The 4,677-nt window shown below is 61.2% G+C and overlaps 1 long non-coding RNA gene across 1 annotated transcript; it reads right to left on the bottom strand.

The window, feature by feature from the left end:
- Positions 1–625: 625 nt before the first annotated feature.
- On the bottom strand, positions 626–1,438 carry LOC114817699. The gene is made up of 2 exons (XR_003765551.1): positions 1,209–1,438; positions 626–970 (listed from the first exon to the last, which is right to left on the bottom strand). It is a non-coding gene; the product is annotated as an uncharacterized LOC114817699 (long non-coding RNA).
- Between the last annotated feature and the right edge of the window lie 3,239 nt (positions 1,439–4,677).

Raw genomic sequence — 4,677 nt, 5'->3', positions numbered from 1 at the left:
AAAGAGCCTGCTAGTTATTTATTCTGGTGAGGGCAGTGGATGGCTCTGGAGAGCCAGGGAACGAAGTCTCTCCATATTGCCTCACGTTCCCGCTCCGGTGATAGCCACTCGGTCTCCTCCATGCCAACGCCCCTGGCTCCTCTCCTCATACGAGAAGTTTCTTAGGCTCCCAGGGCTGGTAGCGGGGCTAACGAACGGTCTCAGGCTGGTGTCTGGTGGCTTGCCTCCAGACCCACCCAAGATGGCCACCCCGGGGATAATTCTAAAATGGACCCCATGAAGACCGCAAGATGGCCACTGCACATGTGCAAGTCAAGGAGGGGTGGTGTCCAAGTGGGCAGGCGGTGAGGCTCTGGTCCCCATTTCCTCCCCTAAAATGTAGCCCCCTCAATCCATAAGAAGGCCCGAAGAGACCCATTTGCTTATCAAAGAAGCGGAAATTGTGGGGGTCACCATTTCCCTTCCTTCAGCCCGTCCGCCGTCCCTCCCACCTCCCTGGGCAGGGAGGACACTAAGCCAACTCACCGGGGGAGTGCCCATCCTAACCCCCTACTCCCCCGGGGCCTGGCACCTCCCCCTCTCTACCAAGGTCCCGCAGCCGATCAGATACTGCCTGAGACCATAGTGAAGATGCCTTTCGATAGTATTTATTAAGCTCCCGGTGTGCAAGGCGCTGAGGAGAGACTACATGGATGAAAATTAGACGTGGTCCCTGGCCCCCCAAGGGGCTCGCAAGCTCAGGGCAAAGCGGGGAGGGGGATGGCAGAAGACCCACAGAAGGGTGAGACAAACAACATTACAGCAGAGCAGTTAGAAGGAGCGGAGCGCTTTCAGTCCCCCGTGGCTCAGTGGAACAGCCGTCCTACCGCTGGTGGGGTGGGGTTAGGCCCCTGCAGTCTGGCGGAGAGGGAGCCAGGTGAGGCTTCACGCCGTTGTTTTCTTACTTCCCCTGGCTGGCGGAAGTCAGCGCCTGGAGAAGGTTTCACCCGGGGAGGTGAACAAGGGGGTTAATCCTGAGGGGGAGCGGGCAGCGCTGGGCAACCCCGGCTCCCTTGAGGGTGACCGACACGCAGGGGCCCGCCCCGCCCTCCGGCCCCAATCCCTCCTGCCCCGCTCTCCTCCCTGCCCGCCCCGGCTTGGGGGTCTCCCCCTCCTCGGCCCATCCTCCGGGGCCTCCCGCCAGGTCCCCTGAATCCCCAAGCACCTACCTTGCTGAATCACAGGAGTCCTGGCTTCCCGGACCAGAGTTTCCACTCCGAAGAGAGGTCAGGCGGTCTAAGCCGGGCTCGCTGGCTGGTCAGGCAAGTGTGGATCATGGGAGGGACGAGGCCCGGATTCTCCCCGGGCAGTCCTGTGACCAGAACACGGCCTCTCTCCAATACCCTCCCTGCCCCTCCCTCAATTGTTATTATTTTGGTAGTTAAGTGTTCACTACTTGGCAAGCACTCTATTAAGCGCTGGGGTAGAAAAGAAACAAGATAAGCGAATTGGACACAGTCTCTGACCCACTCGGGGCTCCCGGTCTATGTCCCAGAGGGAGTAGGATTTAATCCTCACTAATAGATGAGGAAACTGAAGCACAGAGTAGTTAAGTGACTTGCCCGAGGTCTCACAGCAGTCACTGACAGAGCCAGGATTATTAGAAACCAGATTTTCTGATTCCCAGGCCCGTGCTCTTTCCACCGGGCCGCCCTGTTCCCCCAAAGGGTTAGGTCCGGAGGGGGGCTGGACTCCCCACACCCTCCTTTTGCCTCCCCCCAACCAAGAGTTACCGAGTTCAAGGACGCTTGCTGCCCCACGTGAGAGACTCCTAGGTAGAATCCCCCAATCACGGCATCCAGCTCCCGCTCAAAGAGGAGTCCCTTCTTCCCTGCGACCCTCTGGGACTCACTGAGGCAGAAATGCAGAGATGCCATCAGGAGCCCTGAGCGCCGCGCCTTGACAGCTGTGGGGAAGAAAGGGTCCCACAGACGGCGGCCCCAGGGAGAGGGAAGGGGAGGGGGCAGGACGTCAGTCGCATCTCCCGTCCTCCACCAAGCTTCTAACCCTCTGCCCCTGGGGGCTGTGCCGGGCACAATTCAGAACAGCGTCCCCTGCTCACCGGTGCCGGACAGCAAATTTGATCCTTTCCCCCTAGTTCCTGATGCTCCAAAGTGCCTCCAAGTTCCTCAGTCCCCCCCCACCCCCCTTCCTCTTCCCCTCCCTGCACTGTCTCTCTTAGTCAAGGTGCCCATTAGGCCCCAAGCAAGAGAATCCCCAAATCCCGGCTTGCAGCCCCGGCTCGTATTTGAGTCCCCGTCTAAGAACGCCGAGGCACAGATGCGCTCTTTAGAACCTTGAGTGTCCTGCCTCGACCATCACGGTGAAGAGGTAGGGCCCCACATCATCCCCATCCACCCATCGCCCCGGCACCGGGCTGGATACTGATCAGAGTAGCATCTCGTGCCCGCCGGTGCTGCTCTGCAGAATCCCTGGACGATGCAGAGGGGCAGGTCGCCTAGGCCAGCAACAAGGCCCGCAGGATCGAGTCCCCAAGCCCGGTTGACCCAGAGACCGCCCTGCTGAGGGTTTGAGAGACCCAAGTAGCGCGACCCGCCACAGGAACAGGACGGGACTCAGTTCTGGCCAAGTGAAAATTACCAGGCAGGTGTCCCTGTGCCTGTAAAGAAAGGATATGCCATCCTTAGAGCCCTGAACACCCTGTCTTGGCAGTCGTTGGGGAGATTGAGTTTTTCTCAGCCATCCCCCCGCCCCGGGGCTTATCTGGACGATAGTCAGGATAACATGCCCCGCTGAACGTGGCTGAGTGCCAACCCCGACCCTCCCCCCTGCAGAAGCCCGGGAGACGCTCCCGAGGAGAAAGTGTCAAGCCATTGACAAGGAGGCTCCGCAAGATCGCATTGCTGCGATGTCAACCAAGACCCTGCGCCTCCACCCTGGGGGTTTGAGAGACCCAGGCAGCGGGATCCCACCGGCAACTTTGGCCAATCTGCTCCAGTCTCTCCCGCTTCAGGGGGATGGGAGGGAGGGCAGAGCGGACCGGCTCCGGCGGGCCCAGGCCGTGCTTGAAGTCCCGGGTGGGACTCAGTTCTCACCAAACAAAAAATACCGGGCAGGGATCCCGGGCACCCGCCAACCCTCAGTAGGGAGATGCCGTGACCTGTCAGAATAACCTGGCTTAGCCCTGCGGGGAGAGAGGGGTCCCTCGGGCGGGGGGGGGGGGGTGACACAAGGCAGGGCTGCGATTAAGCCTCTTTGCACCCCAACCCAAGGCTGAGCAAAATTCCCAGTTGCATCGCCTGCCGGTCCTTGATTCTCTCCCCGCAGAAGCCCGGGAGATGGTCTGGACTTTGGTCCAGGATTTTGTTGTTGAGAAATGTCAACCAAGACACTGCGACCCCCTCCCCCCAGCCCCCGACCTTCGCTGAGGATTTGAGAAACCCAGGCGGTGGGATCCCACGTGCACCATGAGTGCAAGTTTAGTCGGTCTGCCTCACTCTCTCCCTCTTCAGTGGGATGGGAGGGAGGGAAGAGCCGACTGGCTCCGGTGGGCCCAGGCAGTGACGGAAGCACACAGAAGCCGGGTGGGCCTCAGTTCTCTCAAAACAAGAAATGCCGGGCCCGGGGCGGGGGCCCGGGGCGGCCGACAACCGTCAGGAGGAAGACGGCGTCCTGCCTCGACAGCCGTGACGGAAGGGGGGACAGAGCAGGGCAGGCCAGCCGATCGCTCCTCCCTGTGCCCTGGGCACACGGCTGAACACAGTTCCCGAACCCCAAACCTGACCCTCTCCCTGCAGAATCCCCTGCAGGTGGTCTGAGCCACCAAAAGGGAGGCCCCGCAGGATTTTGTTGTGGAGAAATGTCAACCAAGACACCGGGCTCTCCCCGCCCACCCGGCTGAGGATTCAAGAGACCCAAGGAGCGGATCCCATTTGCCCTCTGACTACCGGTTTGGCCAATCGGCCCCAATCTCTCCCTCTTCAGCGGGATGGGAGGGAGGGCAGAGCCGACCATCTCTGACAGGACAGGGGCCGTGCGGGAAACACCCGCGAACCGGGTGGGACTCACTTCCCTCCCAGACGAAAACTACCTGGCAGGAGCCCCGGGGCGGCCGTGACCTGTCAGAAGGGAGACGCCATCGTTGGAGCCCCGAGCTTCCCGCCTTGACGGGCGGCCACGGGCAAAAAAGTGGGTCCCACAGGGACGGGGATGCAGAGCAGGGCAGGGCAACCAATCCCGCCGCCCCGTGCCCCGGAGCAGGGCTGAACAACGGTTCCGAGTTGCAACACCCGCCCAAGGGCGACGGATACCAAACCTGCCCCTCGCCCGCGGGGAGACTGTCCGAGCCCCCGCCGGAGAGGCCCTGCAGGATTTTGTTTGGGGAGAAGTGTCAACCAAGACGCCGCGCCCCCACACCGAGGGTTTGAGAGACCCTCTCAGTGTGCCCCCTGATTGTACAGTTGGTCAATCTACCTCAATCTCTCCCTCTTCAGTGGGATGGGAGGGCGGAGTTGACCGTTTCTAGCAGGACAAGGGACTGGAAGTCAATGGGAACTGGGTGGGACTAGATTCCCACGGAACCAAAAATACCGGGCAGGCGCCCGAGGGCAGCTGTGGCCTGTCAGAAGGGAGACGCCGTTATGGGAACCTCGAGGATCCTGCCTCGACAGGCATGGG

Source organism: Ornithorhynchus anatinus, chromosome 17 (genome assembly GCF_004115215.2).
Source record: "Ornithorhynchus anatinus isolate Pmale09 chromosome 17, mOrnAna1.pri.v4, whole genome shotgun sequence".
In the NCBI taxonomy this organism is placed as follows: domain Eukaryota; kingdom Metazoa; phylum Chordata; class Mammalia; order Monotremata; family Ornithorhynchidae; genus Ornithorhynchus; species Ornithorhynchus anatinus.
The sequence above is the reverse complement of the archived record's forward strand: the minus strand, read 5'-3'. Positions and strand labels throughout refer to the sequence as shown.